This window comes from Microtus ochrogaster, chromosome 17 (genome assembly GCF_000317375.1).
Source record: "Microtus ochrogaster isolate Prairie Vole_2 chromosome 17, MicOch1.0, whole genome shotgun sequence".
Taxonomy (NCBI): Eukaryota; Metazoa; Chordata; class Mammalia; order Rodentia; family Cricetidae; genus Microtus; species Microtus ochrogaster.
This window is the reverse complement of record NC_022019.1, coordinates 17,774,992-17,794,543: the sequence shown is the minus strand read 5'-3', so window position 1 is coordinate 17,794,543 and position 19,552 is coordinate 17,774,992. Positions and strand designations below refer to the sequence as shown.

Sequence of the window (19,552 nt, the reverse complement as noted above, 5' to 3'; positions counted from 1 at the left end):
TGAACTTCTTTGAAATAAGATGCGGGGATCTGATTCATGCTTGGCTGACCATGTGAACCCACTGTGCAGTCTGCTGTGAGCAACTTCCGACAGAAAGGGCAGGAGACAGATGTCCCAGGAAGTGGTGGCTATAGCAGCATCAAGACCTCTCTAGGACAAGGAATGTCATTGTAGCCAATGACAGCCCGTGTCCACATGTCCAGTGGAGCCAGAAACCCTGCATGTCTCTGTGCAAAAACGGCAGTAGATGTCTGTATGTGACAGCTGTGGCTCTTCGGGCTCTTGGGTCACCCTGCCACTCCACTCTCCTCCAGAATGTGTTCTGGCTTTGGTTTCCATCTCATTCCTGACAAATTGGTTATTCTGTGAAGAAATTCCATTCGTGCCTAGTGAGCTTCAATTGCCTGAGACCAAGGACTCTGAACAGTTTGTGTTCTTTTCTGTTATCTCATCAGTCCCTCTTGAATGTTCACCTGTAAAGAAGAGGGCCTGAAAGCCGTACCTCGCCATCTGGACAGAATCCAGAAGACAGGAAGACAGGAAGGAGTATGGCCAGCTGCTTGTTCTTTGCATGATTGTTTTGTCACAGTTTCAAAAGCGCACTTGAAAATGCCAACTGGAAGTAGCTTTCTCTGCCTCCCTTCAGAAACAAGCATCTCCAAGTGGATCCCCCTGCCCCTCAGATGACCGAGGACTCCCTGGGGAGACGTCAGCTCACAGCTGCTGTCTGGCCACTTTGGCCAAGTGAGACATCCGAACTCTTCAAGTGATCAGAACGAACCCCTGGAGCTTAATCCAGCCACAGCAATTGTCTGCCTTGCCACTCTCTCTAACATGAGGGTGCTCTCCTAGTGAGAGATCTGCTTGGGTCACCAATACAGATGGCTGAAAGGAGCAATGGCTCGTGGGGTTCTTTGTCCCTCTCCTGTGCTTTCTAGGAGGAACTATGGCTAGTAAAGATGCTATCCTGGTAAAGATGCTATCCTGGTAAAGATGCTATTCTGGTGTTGCTCAGGACCAGGGAGGGCCCTTGGAGGGAAGGAAGGTGGGTCTAGAGGAGGTCAGGCAGGTCAGTGAGGCAGGTTTGAACCTATATGGAGTAAAGAGCCAGTTCTCCTATGATTACATGTCCTCAGAACGAGGACCTCCCCTGGTTACCTCCAGACTCTACAGATAGTATTTGTGTTTTCCATTGCTGTGATTTAAAACAAGGTGCCACCTGCATTTTGGATGGGAAAGTTCATTGTGAAGGACTACCCCCTGAACAGCAAAAACATTTAATATCCTTGCAGTCACCTCATTTGATGACAGTAACTCAAACGGCCCTAGTGACAACCAGTAAATTCCCAACCATTTCTCTGTGTCCCTAGGGATAGTTACCACCTCCGTCTGAAAGCTGGTGCATTAAGGCCTTTGAAGGAGACTTTATTCAAAGCAAATAGTGTGTGGAACACTTTGAGGTTTTGCTAACTATTAATTCTGAATCTTAATTGAGTCTGCTAGACTCTCTGAAATGGAAAACAAGATCCTGTCCTTAAACGGGTATTGAAGAAGTTAGGAATAAAATTTTCAGCATCATGGGTTACTCTGTGGATAGGCTCCCATGAGAAGATGAGAAGAAGACAAAATGGATGGCTTGGTAGTAGTTTGGTAGTAGGAAACACACAGTACCCCTATTCTTTACAGTTTTATGGGGGTTCTGGTGAGGGCAGAGGGCCTAGATGGGGAATGGAAGGTACGGTGGATTGTTATTTTCTCATAAATGTTTACCAAGGTCCCCTTGGTAATTGATGTCGAAAGACTTCAGGGCTGTGGAGTCTAGTGACCAGCAAAGACTTAAAGGGAGTCATGTGCAGGTTATGTAAGATGGCCAGTATCGTCCACGCTTCAACAAGGAAAATACCCCGGAGAGTCAACTCTTTCGTCCAGTTGAACATCTAAAATTTCCAAATACCCAGGGCAACATAGAAGGCTGGGTTTTGTAACAGTTCTATTCACAGATGGAGTAAACAAAACTGGACCAGTGTCCTCAGATATCTCAGTCACTATGGGGTAAGCAGGGATATGAGAAAAACATCGCACTTCGGGGCAGAGGAGACAGGACCAGTGCATTAGAGAGGCAGAAGGAATGGGATCAGGTGGGCAAAGCCTTCGGAGAAGTGTCCCTAATGAGAGATGCCTGTAAACAGGACTGGAGTACTGTCAGCTCCAGGGAAAGGAGCTCTGTGAGAAAGGTATTTGTCATCCATTCAGAGCATGTTTTTGGGTTGGGGTAGTGGAGAAGAGTGAGGGGTTTGGGGAAGAAGGTTTGGTTCTTGTCACTTAAATTCGTAGGCATTTCATTTGGTGCCCGTCAGTGAGACCTTCATCACTATCAGCTGCTGATACTTGACTGCATCTAAGACACCTTTCCCAGAAGGCCATAAAACAGGTTTGTTCTCTCCTTTATTTACAGTCAGCCTGCCACTGACATCCTCATACAAAGCATTCTGCAGCAGATGCTGGCCAGGGCAGGTCAGACCCAACACTGTCATTCTCACTAGGGATGCTACCATCTGTGACCTAAATGAAGGAAGGCAGCTCAGCAGGTATAGAAGGAGATCGCTCCTTCCACATATGGTCTCCTTATGTCCATGTGTAACACAAAATAACAATAGGTCTAGGAAGTCTTGCTACTCAGTCGTTCTGATAGCCCGCTGGGTGAGTTGAACGCCATTTCAGTCTGGACCTAAAACTCAAACCATTCAACCTTGAGTGAAGCTGTTATAAGTTAAATGTGTGTCCTCCCTAAATCCTTGTGTTGAAACCTATCACCAAAGTGATTGTATCAGTAGGCAAAGCCTTTGGGAAGTGGTTATATGGTGAGGCTGCTACCCTTGTGAATAGGATTAGTGTATTTTATTTTTGAAATCCGCATAGAAAGATTAGGGATATGGTTCAATGGTTAAGAGTACTTTCTGTGCAGGCATGAGAGCATGATTCAATGGCACAATCACCATGTAAAAGGCCAGGTATGGCTGCGTCTCCCTGTGACCTAGGATTGTGGAGGTCACTAGAGCTTTCTGGCCAATGGCCTAGCTCCTGACTCAGTGAGCTATCTCACCAGAAGGGAAGGGGTTAAAGAGTGATACAGCAAGACACTGAACATGCTTCTCTGGCCTCTATGCTTGCACCTGCACACACCCGTGCACACCACATACACAGACACACACACAGACACACACATGCACAGACACACACATGCACACACACACATATACACACTCACACAGACACACACATGCACACACCAATGCACACCATATACATAGACACACACACAGACACACACATGCACACACACACATACACACTCACTCAGACACACACATGCACACACACACATACTCACACAGACACACACACGCACACGGCTTTAAACCTTTCATCTCTCCCATCGTTTGAGAAAGCAGAATGAAGATTTCCATGAATGCCAAAGTAAACAGCCTTTCCCAGGTGCTGAAGCTCCCAGTGTCTTGATCCTGGACTTTTCAGCATTCACAATTAAAAATAAATTCATGACATTTTTGTTTGTTTTTTTGTTTTTTTGACACTCAGCATATAGTTTTTCACAGTAGCAAGAGAAACTGACAAGGCAAAGTAAGTCCACAACACAGCAGCTTGAGTTGCGAGGTCTCCCAGGAGCTAGCAACAAAAGTGATCTTATGCTCCAGGCCTTAGGACACTGCTCTCTGTCATTAGACAGATTCCCAGGCTACCTCCTTCCACTTAGAGGCCCTCCACATCTCCCAGATAAAAAACATGAAAAGCTAAAATTATGAAACTTTGCTTGCAGCCTTGTATGCAGTTGGAGATGACAGGCAGGGCCAAGTCCAATCCCAAGTATGTTTATCCCATAGGGAAGGGAAATGTCCCTGGAGAAGGCTGGATGGAAGACAAAGGCAGCCCGTGGGTGCAACCATTTTGTGTCTCCAGGGAGGCCCTGGGAAGCCCTTCTTCCCTAATTATCCTTAGATAATGAATGAACACAATGGCAAATGTTATTAGAATAATTTATTGTTCATCAAGAACAAGGGATGTTGAGAGTAATTCCCTATTAGCATTCACAAGTCCCCTTGCTCAAGGCACTTCCTCCACCTTGGGCTCCCAGTGCTCCCATTTAGGGAGAGGGAGCCCGTTTGTGGCACCAGCCCACAGTCAGCATGCTATTAGGGAAGAGGAGTTATTGGCGGTGTAGTTAACTATGTAATTAACTCAGATCTCCTAATGCAATCAGCATCTAATCTAATAGGAAGGTGTAATTAAATTGCGTCCTTAATCCCTGGGAAAATCTCTGGATTTGGGTGTGAGAATCAACCTGGCAGGGTGCCCCAGGTCTCCATTATCTTCAATTAGACAATTAATTGATATTCAAGTTACCTTTCTCATTCAAACCTAATTGAATTTCTCCTACTCCCCATGAGGTGTAATGAGTTTATCAAGACGCTCCTCTCCATTCACAGCCTGAAGAACCCACAGAGAAGTGGTCATCACCTGTCGTCCTCTGCCACTTACCAGAATAGTAGAGGCAGCCAGTGGTCCCTTTAAGAGACTGATTGGCATTTCACTTTCTCCTTGGTGCCTTTGTAGCTACACAGTGGAACAGGCTACAGAGCAGGTCTGTTTGTGACTGACGGGTTTTCCCTCCTCAGTGCCTCAGAGTCAGACAGTAGCTGCCAATATCTCCATTGTGCTTTTCGGCCCCTGTGATTCAGCAGTAGTCTCTGAATTCCGGTATTGTCCCTGTGCACCTGCCTACCTCAAGCCACCTCCCAAGAGCTTCCCCATGTCTTCACACCTGCCTCCCTCCTCAGAACTAGACCTTGGAGAGCTAAGGACCCGACCTGACTTGTGTGATTCTTGTGCATTGCCTTTGCTCTGCAAAATCAAAGCTCACTCCAACAACCCTAACAAAATACCTACGCTTCAACTGGAGTCCCGGGTGAAGTTGTAGCTAAAGCTGAGGGGACAGTGAGGCAGGCAAGGGACACAGGGGAGAAGAATGTAGACACCCAGGAAGCAGTAGACAAAAACTAATGAGAAACAAAGAGACAGGACAGAAGGAGAGGGGGGAGAGAAGAACGGATGGGACCAGATTGGGAAATTGGGAAATAGAAAGGAGAGAGATAAGAAGAAGAAGAAGAAGGAGAAGGAGAAGGAGAAGGAGAAGGAGAAGGAGAAGGAGAAGGAGAAGGAGAAGGAGAAGGAGAAGGAGAAGGAGAAGGAGAAGAAGCCAGACTAGACGGAATGGAGCAGGGAGCTAAAAGGAGCTAATAACGTAATTGAGCTATCCTCAAGGACTCCGTGGCAGCCAGGGGCAAGCAGGCACCAGGGAGCACCAGCCTTTGGGGGAAGATCTTATGAAAGGCAGAAATAGCAAAGCAGCCCTGGCTGAAATAAGCTGGACTGCACTGCACACCTGATAGACTAATCTGAAATAAGAATCTCAGGGGAGGTGCTGCAGTGCTCAGGGGAGCTGCTTTTAAATTTCTTCTTCTTCTACTTCTCCTTTTAAATAAATAAAAATGCCACTTTCCTCTCTGCCTCAGAAGTTTAAGGAAAATATCAATTCTGGGTCATCTCTAGCCATTGTCTCCTGTGATAATCAGCTTAAATAAGGTCTATTATGAGAGCTGCCTTCTCTGCAACAGCAGCAGGGTGTGTTGGACCCACAGAGCTTCATGTGGAGAACAAACTGGAAATTGCTTGTCTGGGCTGAAAGGAACTTCTGTTCTTCGGAGGGGGAGGGGAGGAGAAAAGTGATAGGCCCTGACCTGAGCCTATCGCGGGAGTCTGCAGGTCCAATGTTAGGAGAGCTGGGTGGGACAAAGGGGATGTGGACCCAGAAAGAGACTGATCAAGATCAGTGAGGTGAGGCTGGAAGGGGCTTGGTCAAACTCTGTCGTAGCACCGCCAGCTAGCTGGAGGAGAATAGAGACAGAGATCTGACATCATGTATCTAAGAGAGAGATCAGCAATTCGGGGTATCAGGGATATCTCCCACTTGCCTCTTGTGCTGTGGATAATGCCTGTAACACTTGTACTTTGGAAAATTTGTTGATCTTTTTCTTGGACTCCATTTAAATAATGGAATTCTTGCCAGGGATTTCTAAGTCTTGTGTCACTGAGGTCTTTGCAGTCTTCAGCAAAGACAGTGTAGTTCTCCCTGCACCAGAATTAGGGTGCAGAAACTCTTCTATTCTTGTCTGAGCAATGGAAAAAACAAACCACAAAGACTACAAAGAGCTAAGCTAACTAGGCGCTTTTTGTTTGGCTATCCTACAATTAGCGTCAAATAAGAAGGCTCCTTTTGTTCCGTTGGACCCATGCAGAAGCTGAGAACCAAAGGGGTTGGAGTTGATTGGGCCAAAGCCAGGGACAGGTAGAATTGACTTTCCTTAGTTGCCAGCCAGACTACAGAGGGGGCGCTAAACCCACCTCACCCCGTATGCCACCAAGAACAGCATTAAGAGGAAAGCTCCCCACTGTCCACTTCTGACTCAGCCTCAAGTGACTGTGACTGGGGGTCGTGGGAGGGGCCTCTCTGTTTCATAAATTCGGAAATCCTTTCCTAGACAGCAGTGATTCACAAGACAGCTCTAACTTCAATCCCTTTGAAGTAGCAATGCATTCAATAGGTGGGAATGAGGTAAACAAGGAAATCCTGTCTGGGCCCCACACTGCCTTTAACATTTTTCCTTCATTAAGAAGTTGGGAGACCTTAGGCAAGTCTTTGAACCCCTGAGAGCATCTAGCTTCCCAAGCTATAAACCACAGACTATACGTGTTTTTCCCCACCCCGAAGAATCATTCTAAGTCTCAAGTGCAATGCACAGGACAATGCGTTTGAATACACAGCCGCCTTTCACTTTGCATCGCCAGGCACATTCATATTCGTTAGGCTTAAAGACTCAAACTCAAGATGAGACGCCGGCCGCCAGCAACCCAGAGGAAGGACTAACTCCGTCTTGGTTGCCTCTGTTTACAGTTTCCCCTAAAGGATAGCCATTTGTTTGCTTTAAGCAAAAGATTGGGTATCGGTAAAGATATTCATGGCTTTCAGGACATGAAAATGTGCTGTGGATGTCACAAGTTAGCTTGAATTTCACTCCAGGGAGCTCAGCTCAGTAAACACTTTCATGTGTAAGCAGCGCCCTTAATCAAGCCAGTGAATCTTAACCTAACCTTCACAGTAAACGTATAAATAGAGCCCTGATTAAATAATTGTTATTTTCTTGCTGAGAATCTCAGTTGGGATCCTGCCTTTAGTGTAATATGTTATGCAAATGTTACATACGGCGTGTATATGGCTCCTCAGCAGCCAGCTGACTGGGGCTTTGATCATACCAGCACAGAGCTGGGAATCAAAGACTAGGGCTCCATCTTTGTTCTTCCATTGAGTAGCAGTGTGACCTTGAGAAAGTCAATCTCCCAGAGCCTCTACGTCCTCATCTTGCATAAAACGGCTTGAAGATCAATACGTTGTAGTTGGCTAGTGTCCCTCCCCCAACCGTGGAGCCCATGTTTCCCAAAAAAAATGGCTACTAATCTGCATGTATTACATGATAATTAATTCATCTCCCCGAGTCTAAAAATCAAAGGCATTTATAAACGGTAGCCAGAGATTCTGATAAGGCTTGATATAATTGGAGTGAGCACATGGAGCTGAGATAATTTCAACCAAAGGAAAAGATGTGCGACACTTCAGTTTGTTGTGTGGCCTCATGAAGAACAGAAGGAAGGAATGCATGGGGCGGTTTTGTAGCTGTGACCATTGCCCTGACACCATCACCACCTGTTCCTAATTCCCGAGGCATACATGTTGAGAGGTGTCTATTGTGTTCCCCTAAAGTCCAAGTTGGTCACTTTAAGCTCTTGTGTGTCTCTGAAATTAGCATCCATTCATCCTGGGAATTCAGGGACCCATGACACTGGAAATCCTCCCTGCCTTTTTGAGGTTTGTACCCTTACTTGAAGAACAGATGACAAGAGGTGGATTTAAAATACTTTAACAGCTGTTGGTAGGGTGCCTTGAAGTCTTTGAGTGGTGATGTAAATCCACTGAGATCCTTCCAGGCTGCTCCAAAACCTTCACTCTGAGCAGGGTATAGGCACAGTAGAAATTTTAGAGTTTGGGTGTAATGAGCTAATAGGCTTTGACTTGAGTTTCAAAAGGATCAAGTGTTTACAAAAACTGAAAATCCCTGAAAGGAGTGAGTTTGGAGGCTGGGAGAATAGTCCAGGTAGCTGCTGCAGTGGACTAGTGTACCCAGGACAGCGGCTTACACCAAGGTGGGGATTGCGGGAGTGGGGAAAACCATTGATTTCTGAATATTGAGTTCTCTGAACCTGCTGATGGACTATCTAGGGAAGGAAAATAAACACATTTTGGAAACCCATGTGTGCTCCCTGTCCTCTGAGATGACAATGGCATTGATGGATATGTGATAGAGAGTTTGTAGAGAGTTCCATGACTTACCAGTGTGTAGATATTCTCCTGATCTTCGGGGAACCCGTTTAAAATAGTCTGTGATGGCCGGGCCATGGTGGCGCACGCCTTTAATCCCAACACTCAGGAGGCAGAGGCAGGAGGATCTCTGTGAGTTCGAGACCAGCCTGGTCTACAGAGCTAGATCCAGGACAGGCTCCAAAGCCACAGAGAAAGCCTGTCTCGAAAAACCAAAAAAAAAAAAAAAAGTCTGTGATGAAGACAAGCAAATGCAAACTCTGTGAAGAATGTCATGAGAAGTTGTGTCTCACTTTGCAAGAACTGGCAGGAAAAGCTCATACTCTTGGTAGCACAGTGGAATATGGAAGCCAGTGGTGTAAGCCCCACCCCCTGCCCCACCAGCCAGGCTATTTAAAGTGTTGGGTTTTATTTTCTATCTTCATACTTCCATTTTCTTTTTTTTTTTTGATTTCCCATTTTGTTTTTTTTATTTACATCAACATGGATTTATTGATTAAATTTGAAAGAACAAATATACATGAAGTGGACAAAATTAATGTGAAACATGGATAGGATGGTGTTTACTTATTAATTATCTTCGACTCACTTAAGCATCTGTACAGCAAACATCAGCAGAGTAAAATACTCATAGGAAACTGTTACATGTGCAATCAAATAATTTTCATAAACTAAATACACATGAATCCAGTGTCAAGTTTAAGAACATTACTGGGAATCTATTGTAGGTCTTACAGTTGATGCACCAGGAGACATTGACTATGCTTCTCCAATTGCATTTTTATATACACTTTAGAAATTTTGATATAGATTGTGACAATGTCTTGCTAAGTAAGTAGAAAAATGGATTGCCATTTTTAAACCTTCATACTTTCAGGGGCTGAAGAGATGACTTAATGGTTAAAGAGCTTTGGCTTCTTTTTTTTATTTTTTATTATTAATGGGGATGTTCTATCGGGAACCCACTAAGGCCAGCTGGCCTGGGTCTGAAAAAGCATGGGATAAAACCGGACTCGCTTAACATAGCGGACAATGAGGACTACTGAGAACTCAAGAACAATGGCAAGGGGGTTTTGATGCTACTGCACGTATTGGCTTTGTGGGAGCCTAGGCAGTTTGGATGCTCACCTTTCTAGACGTGGATGGAAATGGCGGTTCCTTGAACTTCCCACAGGGCAGGGAATCCTGATTGCTCTTTGGGCTGACGAGGGATGGGGACTTGATTGGGGGAGGGGGAGGGAAATGGGAGGCGGTGGCGGGGAAGAGACAGAAATCTTTAATAAATAAATAAATCATGCTTCCATTTTCATTCCCTCCTTGAATGCCTTGGATTCCATACCTCCTAGGTGGGCATAGAAAGTGAATTGACCCTGGGAACCTTCTGATGGTGAAACCATACTTGGGAAAACTAAGCCCCTTGTTTATAAGGAAAACAATAGTTCTTGGCTCCCCCACTGAACACAGAGAAGATACTGATCCAACAATCAAATATACATTTCAGCCACCATAAAGTCCTTGCTTAACCATGGCAGGATGTCAATCAAGAAAAGATTTGACCACACCTAATCTTCGCAGAGACAATTCTACAGAACCCTGGGCTTATTCAAATACTACTAACAGGTGTTAGCTGAAAAATATTGTAAAATGTACGTTCAAGTTTGAGAAAAGCTAGGCATAATAGGGATCATTAATTTTCTTTCTGAGTCTTTGGTGTTCCTAGTAAAGATAGTTGAACATGCAGAATTTGCTAGGTATTTGGGGACGTGGAGCTTATTTCATTCACCCAAATAATAATTCACCCTGGGAAATGCACATCTGTGCTCAAGAACAATATTAGGACTAAAAAAAAGTATAATGATCATTAAATGAAGGAACATTTGCTATCTGGGATGAATGGTTGGCAGCTCTTGCCTGGAGGTAGATGAACAGACAAGACAATATCACCAGCGAGCAGTTTTATGTTTCTGTTCCCTTAGATTAAATTCAACAGATTTTGGAGCTACAGTGACAGGACAGAACCGAGACCTGACTTAGATTTTTATATGAGTTCTTTTTCTCTTGATGGACCAAACTCTGACAAAAGCTACTTAAGGAAGGAAAGGTTCGTTTTGACTCAAAGCTCAAGGAGACAGTCCACCATAGCAGGGAATCCCTGGCAGCAGGAACTCGAGGTAGGGGGTTACATGGCATCTGCTGCCTGGGAGCCAAGTGATGAAGGGGAGGAAGCTCTACCACACTTTTTTGTAGGCAATGAGTTTCTTGTCACAGTGAACTCCAACCACCAAATCATAGTTGTATCTATGCAGTTTATTTTTTTAAATAAAAACTATAAGTTGGTGTGGCCACTGTGGGAATGTTCTGCTTGGGTATTTTGGTATGGTTGTCATAGGAAAACTTCAGCGCCATTCAAGTTGCTTCAAGAAAAATGATGAGAAGATACATTAAAAGATGTCTTTATTATGTTGCTGTTGCTGTGAAGAGACACTATGACCAAGGCAGCTCATAGAAGAAAGCCATCAATAGGGGGTTAAAGTTTCAGAGGGCCAGTCCATAACCATCATGTCAGAGAACAGGCAGGCATGAATGGGTAATTGATTGAGAGCTTGTTTGCTGGGACAACTACAATGAGAGAGAGAGAGAGAGAGAGAGAGAGAGAGAGAGAGAGAGAGAGAGAACACTATTGGAATGGGGTGGGCTTTTGAAATCTCAAAGCTCTCCCCCACTGATACACTCCCCTCATCAAGATTACACCTCCTAATTCTTTCCAAATAATTTCACCAACTGGGATCAAGCATTCAACTATATGAAACTTGGGGACCATTCTTACTCTAACCTTCACATAGATAAATCAGAGGGCAGTGAGGGCTCCAGGAGAGGTCATAATATGAATTAATGTCTAGGCCATGCAGTTAATACTTGGGTGGAAAAATTGGGAATGGAGACTGCAGTGCGCTGGGGATCAGGGCGTTGGTGATTTTTGAAAAAAAATATTCTTCCCATTCTACAGGTGAACAAGAATGGCAAACAACAGTGCAGGCGGCCTGTCTACACTGAGCCGAAAAATAGCAAATTTTGAGTAAGAAAGAGAAGATGTCAGTTTTCGGTACTGTATCTCCTACTCATTGCATTGGACAAGCTGTTAACCCCTCTGAACCTTACTTTATCTGCAAAACAGGATTAAAATGCATAGTTATCAACTGTAGCCAGAGGGAGATCAAATCTCCAATAACCATTTGGGTCTCTGTGTAGAGCAAAGGACAGGCTGGAATTGGAGAAAGCTGTGTGTGTTTCCAATCCATTATGCTCATCTCCCCCATATTTCCAGAGTAAATGTCAGTACCATGAGGGACTGCCTGGAAGGATTAATGGATAGAAATTCATATATAAGCTGACCAATAGTATGTACTTACTAAACGGGAGCTAATACAATTATCCACCAGGACAATAATAAATGAACAAAGTGATCATAACAATATTTCTCATTTTATGAAGAATTACGAGGCACACCGAAATCACGCAAAACCATCTCATTTCCTCAACAGTCATGGGGTTTTCTGCTTACAGGTCTATGTTTACACATATGGGCAAAATGAGGCTCAATCTTAACCTTCTGTTACGGTTTGATGAAGGGTCCCAGATAGGTTCACATATTTGAACACTTGGTGTTCAGATGTTGCTACTGTTTGGGGAGATTGTGGAATCCATAGGAGGTTGAGTATATATGGAAAATGTAGGTCATTGGAAAACAGGCCTCAGTGGCTGTAGCTTGGCTGGAGTCTAGCCTGATCTTTTTGCCTTTTGGTCCACTACAATGTACGTCAGCCATTGAATACTCCAGCAACTGTGGATCTGCTTACTGATGTTCCTTTCTGCCTTGGATTGTGTCTTCTCAAATCACAAACCAAAGTAAACCTTTCTTTCCTTAGGTTGTTTCTTGGCAGGTATTCATTTGGTCTCAAAGATGGGAAAAGTAACTACCAGGCCTTTCCTTCTGGGGTTAGCTGGAGTCAACAGTTTGTGGCAAGAAGCTCTGCACAGGTCCTTGAGAGAAAGGAAAGCGTAGCATGGATAGGAATGAGGGGACATTTTGATGGAGGATCCGGCAGAAACAGAGCTCTGAAGATAACAGTGAGAGCCACAAGCAGGAAGAATGGGGGAGGAGCCTGACTTGGCTGGAGGATAAGGAAGATAACCAGGAGCCGTGAGCAGGAGACTTGTCCCAGGAGGAGTGCGGATGCTGGGCTTGAGATCCCTGTCTCTATTTGACAAGCACTAGGAAGCCAGTGCAGGTTCATGAACAGAGAAATGGATAGTTTATAAACGAGTAGAGGAAACGAATTCCAGATAAAGGATTGGGGGATAAAGAGACTGGAACAAGACAGGCAGCTGAGAGAGATAATGCATTATTGGAAACCTAGGGTGAGGGACAGGACTAGGCCATTCAGCTACCTGCAGATGAAACAAGGGGAACAGATGCCAGAGTAGGAGGATAGGAGGCTCAGAGTAGTGGCAAGCGTCCAGTACGAGGCAATGCCATGCACTCCACCAGGAAAGCCTACATTGAGAAGGCTTGGAGCTGTTCACGTTGGAGAATGCAATCTCAGTTTATGCAAATGTTTGATTTCCCCGTCTCTTACAAAGGAAAGACTTATAATTTGCACAATAGGCTTATTAATATCTAGGGCCTGGGAAAACAAAAGTGATGTTTAAACTTCAGGCTTTTAAATCTTCCAATTTATACCGCTCTGTGCCTCACTAAATTCACCACACTCACGACCGTTTGATGTTCAGCAAGCTCTCTCCACACTCCCTTCCCCTTGATAAAACATTAAATCAGTGGATTCCCCTACCCACCCCTCCCTTTTGCTCTCCAAAGATAAGTATTTCTGGTAACTGAAATTCTGTTTAAATATGTAGAGTTCTGAAGGGAGCCATGGCTGCAGTAGTGATATTTCAAATCGTTAGACGTTGTGACTTTAGGCTGTAAAATAGACACCTATTAAAGTACATAATTCAAAATGCTGTGACACATGGGAAAGGGGCAAAGACAGACAGGGAAAGATTAACTGAAGACTGAGCCCACACTTGATGTGGCTCTACTGTGTGATAGGCCATTCAGGTCCCTTTGAAATAAAATGCAAAGGCACCAAGAAGGTGAATTTATCATTATATTTTTTCTGGGTTATAAATATATGAATATTGTAATAAACCCTGTGCTGTTATTGCTGTGTGTATGTGTGTAAAACATATACAGGGGTTAATATGACATGGTTTCTTCCTTTGAGGAACAGCTTCCCAGTTGAGTGTTTGTTGTGGGATAATGCTCTTGTACATTGTAAAGATTTGTCGCTCATATTGGTTTAATAAAACATTGATTGGACAGTTACCAGGCAGAAGTATAGGCAAGGCAACCAGACTAAGAGAATTCTGGGAAGTAGAAAGACAAAGAGTCAGTCACCAGCTGGATGCAGAGGAAGCAAGATGAGAATGCCTTATGGAGAGGTACCAAGCTACAGGGATAAACATAGACAAGAATTATGGGTGAATTTAAGTTGTAAGAGCTACTAAATCTTAAGCCTGAAAAATAAACCAAACAGCTTATAATTAATATAAACCTCTGTGTGTTTATTTGGGACTGAAGGGCTGAGGGACTGGGTGGGCCAGAAACTTCTGTCTACAAGTGTTCCTTCAACTTTTCTTCTATTCTGTTTCCATGCTCTAATTCTAGAACCATCTTAAACTTTGTACCCTTAATTGTCTCCCCATCATAACATGTTCAGACCTTGGGCATCATCTCTATTGGCTTACATTCGTTAACCATAAAAAGTGCTTTCTTTTTCCTCTCTCAAATCAGTCCTCCCCTCCTCAAGAGGGATTATTCCTACTGAAGACATATGCTGCCCTTGGAGCAGAAATAAAGAGATATTTGTATCACTTGCTGCATTGGAAATAAACACAGAAACTCAAGGAAATGCAGAGGCTATCTAGAGGATTCAAAAACCATGTTCCCATCCTGTCTCAGAACCTGTGAACATTACACATTTGACATCTTTACCAAATGCCTAAAACAAAGCCAGATTCCATTTGTACACTTATTTCAATTAAGACTCTAAAGATGAGGGCATCCTGGACTGTCCTGGCTGATTTAATGACAAATAATATTAAGAGATTCTGGAGAGACTACGAGAAGACACAGGTAAATATGGAATCAATGCGGTCTTGGACCAAGGAGAATTTGGAGCCACAAGGAACTGAAATGGTAAGAAAGGTTCTTCTCCTAAAAGGGACCCTGATCCTACTGACACTTTGATTTCAGATTTCTGTCCCATAGAATTACAAGAGAATACATTTCTGTCATCCAAGCCACTGAGTTTGTGATAATTGATTATAGCAGCTCTGGGCAATGACCACAGTGTAGAAAGGCAGCTCAGCCTCTTGGAGTGAGGACAACATTGTGGGAGATGACGCAACTGTGTCTCTACAGAATGAAGTTTGGCAGGCAGAGACAAAGATGTGTGTAGTTTGAAGAGTAGCACTCAGATACAGGTAAGGTGTAGGGATAGAAATGTCCCTAAGCATCTCTGTAGTACTTTGGGTCCTAAGCTAGTCTTGTTTACTCCAGTCTATTTTTTGGGATCCCTATTCCAACTTGTGTCAGAGTCTTACAGTAGCCTTGACCAGGGTTTTTGGGGGGCACAGGTAAAGACCTAACATTCCAAGCCACACAAAACAGAAGAGTAAATCCAGCTGGACTTATCATTCATTTTTCCAAGAGATCACCCATCAGGAAGGTGGGTTCACCTTAAAACCACACTAAAGATGAAGGAAGAATAATTCCCTTAATGAAATAATATACGTTTTCTTCCTAGCATTGACATCCCCTAGCATATTGTAAGTCTGCCTACTTTTCAGAATTACTCAGAAAAGCAAAACTTTGCTTTTCTTCATTTTTTTTCTGTTCTAATCATGCTTTCTCTAATACTTTGGGATTCCTTACTCGTCTTCTGAAACTCCCCTCTACCTCCTTTTCTGCCGTGCACTCACTTGTCTGCCGTATGGCTGACCTCATGGCTACCTCAAATGGCGTGGCTTTCTCTGTTCCATCTTCTCTGTTTTCCTCTCCCAGACAGTTGTTAAGATTTATAACTTGCTTGTTTGGGGATTTTTCTTTTAAACTCTCATAAAACTTTCCTCAAGCCTCCTTTTGACTCCATTCTTAAGTTATTTCATTAATGAGACTGTGAACCCTAAGGGGGACCCACGTTTCCCTAGTAACAAGAGTAGGCAAATCTAAAGCATGAATCTAATCCCATCAATCATCTCCACCCCTCACACAGTTTTAGTGATTTCCCACGATTCATAAAGTACAGGTTCCTTGGGCAAACATTTAGATGCTTCTAGAGTCTTTGTCCAGCCTACTCATGGCAAGCAGACTGCTGAGGTGTTCCCAGGGGTCCCTGGGAACATATTCTGTGTAGTCTTTTCAATTTGACTATGAATAGGGTTGAGTAATAGTCTTTGAATATGTAGAACATAGCGAAAATGATGGAAGATTACATGTGAGATGGGAAAAGGCTTCCATCCTGCAGGCGTTTCTTTCTTACTTTCTCATTGCTCCCTCTAATACAGACAGGTACCGTTTTGTAACCCACTCTGTGAAGAGATCTTTGTGGCATGAACTGAGGAAGAATGAAAGCCAATGCTTAGTGGGAAAGGGAACCCTGACCCCCATCACACAGCTGAGCCCCAGAGCAGGACACTCCACAGTGGATCCTGGAAATGACAACGGCCCTGGCTGAGGCCTTGACAGCAGTTTTGTAAGACCTAAGGACAGGAGCCAAAGGTAGACCAGTTCTCCTGGTCACAGAAGCTTGAGGCAATGACAATTTTATCTTACAAGGCAAATTTTGAGGTAACTTATTATGGAGGAATTAATAACTAATACAGCAATTTTCAATTTCACATTTCAGCCACTTCTACTTCACACCTTGTATTCTTATTACACTGAGCTATCTTGTCTTGAACACGCACTATCACACACCCCTGTCGGGCTGTTGTGTGCAACACTCGTTTTGTTCCAAATGCCATCTTTTTCTTTCATGCCTGATAACAATGTGCACTTTGTACATGAATCCATCTGTAATTCTACAGCTGTTTAAATGCCTGCCCCAATGCTTGCTTTTTTCTGCCAGTTAGACAGTCCACTTCATGCTCCACAGCAGTCCACATACATTTGGCTTAGAGCTCCTTGTTGGGTGTGTTACTGTTTACTGACTAAGGTGCTCCTTTGTCTAACTCTTAGCTCTCCTCATATACAGAGGAGTTCCTGGGTAGACAGAGCGCTGTCCTCGTCTTCTACCTCTAAAACCTCACAAAGTGATCTGGACATACCCACAGATTCCATATATTTTTGTTCTATATTTTAAATATTTTTATTCTATATATTTTTCATTAAATCAGCTTTAACATAGCCATTGGGGAATTAAGCCCTTGAAGTATTTGTGCCACATGTAAAGCGGCAGCAACAACAATAGTAAAATTAATAATATGGTGCAGTAATAGTAATAGGAAAATAATAATATAATGATAATAAGAATGTGATAATGATACACTAATGAGGTGTTATTATTGGGACTGGGGCTTCTGTGAGCCAGACTCTGAAGCGAAAAGTTTTTGTATATACTACCTGTAAACCTCATGCTGTCTCATAGGGTCAGGAAATTGTACCCATTTCACATAGACTTGGGGTGGGTGGAAGTAAGTTGTTTAAAGTCTCAGAACTTACAATGAAGATGGAAGAGAATCCTAGATCTGCTCAGTTCTTTTTCCACTACAAACTTTAAATAAAGGTCCCTAAGAATAAATGTGGAGGATGGCTAAATAACAGTCACTTTTGAATGGGGTTGATTTCTTCAGAAATTATTCCTTCAGAGAATATCACGTAAACATCCTGTGGGGTGATATTTGTGTATGTGTGTGTGTGTGTGTGTGCATGTGCATGTATGTGTGCATATGTGTGTGTGAGTGCCTGTGTGTGCACACATGTATGTATGTATGTGCGTGTGTGTATGTGAATGTCTGTCAGTGTGTGTGTGTATGTGTGTGTGAATGTCTATTTGTCTGTGTGTATGTGTATATGTGTGTGCGTGCGCATGTGTATGTATGTCTCTGTGTATGCAGGTGTGTGTATGTCTGTCTGTCTGTGTAGCTCTGTGTGTGTATGTGTGTGTGTGTGTGTGTGTGTGTGTGTGTGTTTCTAAAGGTGTTACTTTCCCTGAGTAAAAGAGAAAAGGATGAATCAAGAAAAGATGATTAATACCCATGTGATAGGGAAAGCCACACGACAAGCCCAACTTCTGTGAAGAAAATGCTCTCTCAGGGCCTGAAGTTGAGCAGCAGATCCAATTAGCTGGTTGATATATGAATATATGCAGGTTAGGGCACTACTAGAATGGGTTGCACTTGGCCTTGAGAATTCTGATGAGCCTTTAAAATTCAGTGGACACTACACTAGAATTAATCTAAGTGAATCTCGCTGTACAATGGAAGTGTGGCTCTTTCCTCCTCTAACAGACCCACTAAGCATCGCTCCTGCCCCTATTCTCATTTCCAATAGTCAACGGTTTACCACCTTGGGCAAAGCCTTCCTCTATGACCGTCTACTACTTAGGTTCTGCACAGCATCTACCCAGGGAAATGAGTAAATGTAGGCTCCCTCAAGAGAGGGAACTTTTATTTTAGTAAATTAAAAAATTTGTGACATCAGACTCAGGTCCACCAATTAGACCTCTCCACACAGGGCCATGGGAAAGAGGGATGTTTTCTCCCTCTGTGTGGCATGGTACCATTGCATATTAATATTAAAATGATATTTCAAATTAGCAAGCAGGATGGAGGAAGCAGTTTTGCCATTCACCTGTAAACCTGTGTTCTTTTACAAAACCATCCCTTATCTCTCTCCCTTCCCTCCAGGAGTTGTGCAATTGAAAGGCAGAGTTCTAGGGGCTGAGTACACATGGAGAATTAGCATATCAAACACATCCAATAAGCTGAATGGAAATTAGAAGAATCCCAACTCTGACATCTATTGGCTGTGCTAAATTGAGGTTAATGTGGTCCAGTCCTTCCTGGTTTAAACAAAGATAAGGAAATGCATATCTTCTCATGTTCCTATCCCTTGGGTCCATAAGGCATGTCACTTCTATGGTGAAAATAAAAACAATATAAAGAAAAGGAGAGAAAAATAAAAGAAAGGAAGGAAAGAAAAGATCCCAAACACGTTAGTGAGATATATATGTATATTCGCTGATATATAACTTAATAAAAGTTTATGGACCCGGGATAAGGAAGCCACTCTAAACAGATACACTGGGACTGAAATATGGTCCAATTAAGTCTGTAACAGGGTGAGCTTTACTTTGAACATTCTCCAAGTCGAAATGAAAGCTCTGCAGAACAGATAAATCAGACAACATAAAATAAAAAACGCTGATCTGGCACAGCTCCCAAAAGAAGCTAGGGGGAGGTAGGTAGGCTGAAGAGACTAGTCAGGGCTGTATGGGGAGGTGTGGAAAAGAAGGGTGGGCAGGGATTCAGCCAGCCCTTTCCATTGGATGCTCAAACATTTGCAGCTCCTGTGACTGTAAATAAACCATAGATATTTAAGCCATTGCAATTAATGCCTTCTGTGACAGTTATTTATCTATTGGAGGGACGGCAAGGCTTGTCTGCTGCAATTAAGCTGTTTGCTAGTAGTGCCTTCAAATATGCGGTGCCTTTAGCCAAACAGTCATTTGTAGTTTATGGCCATGTTTCTTACTGAAGGAGGGATTTGATAGGAAAATGTGCTGAGCCCCTCTGTACCCTAGACACATACATATAAACTACACTACACTACACACACACACAGAGAGAGAGAGAGAGAGAGAGAGAGAGAGAGAGAGAGAGAGAGAGCTTTAGTACCACAGGGTAACTTGTCAATCTTTATTCTTGACTAAATCTTGGAGGAATTAAGTCAGAAAAATCCTCCTGATTTCAAAACACACA

The 19,552-nt window shown here is 43.4% G+C and overlaps 1 pseudogene; it reads left to right on the top strand.

Moving 5' to 3' along the window:
- LOC101994498 overlaps window positions 1–19,552 on the top strand; it is a 58,588-nt pseudogene that overhangs the window by 380 nt on the left and 38,656 nt on the right.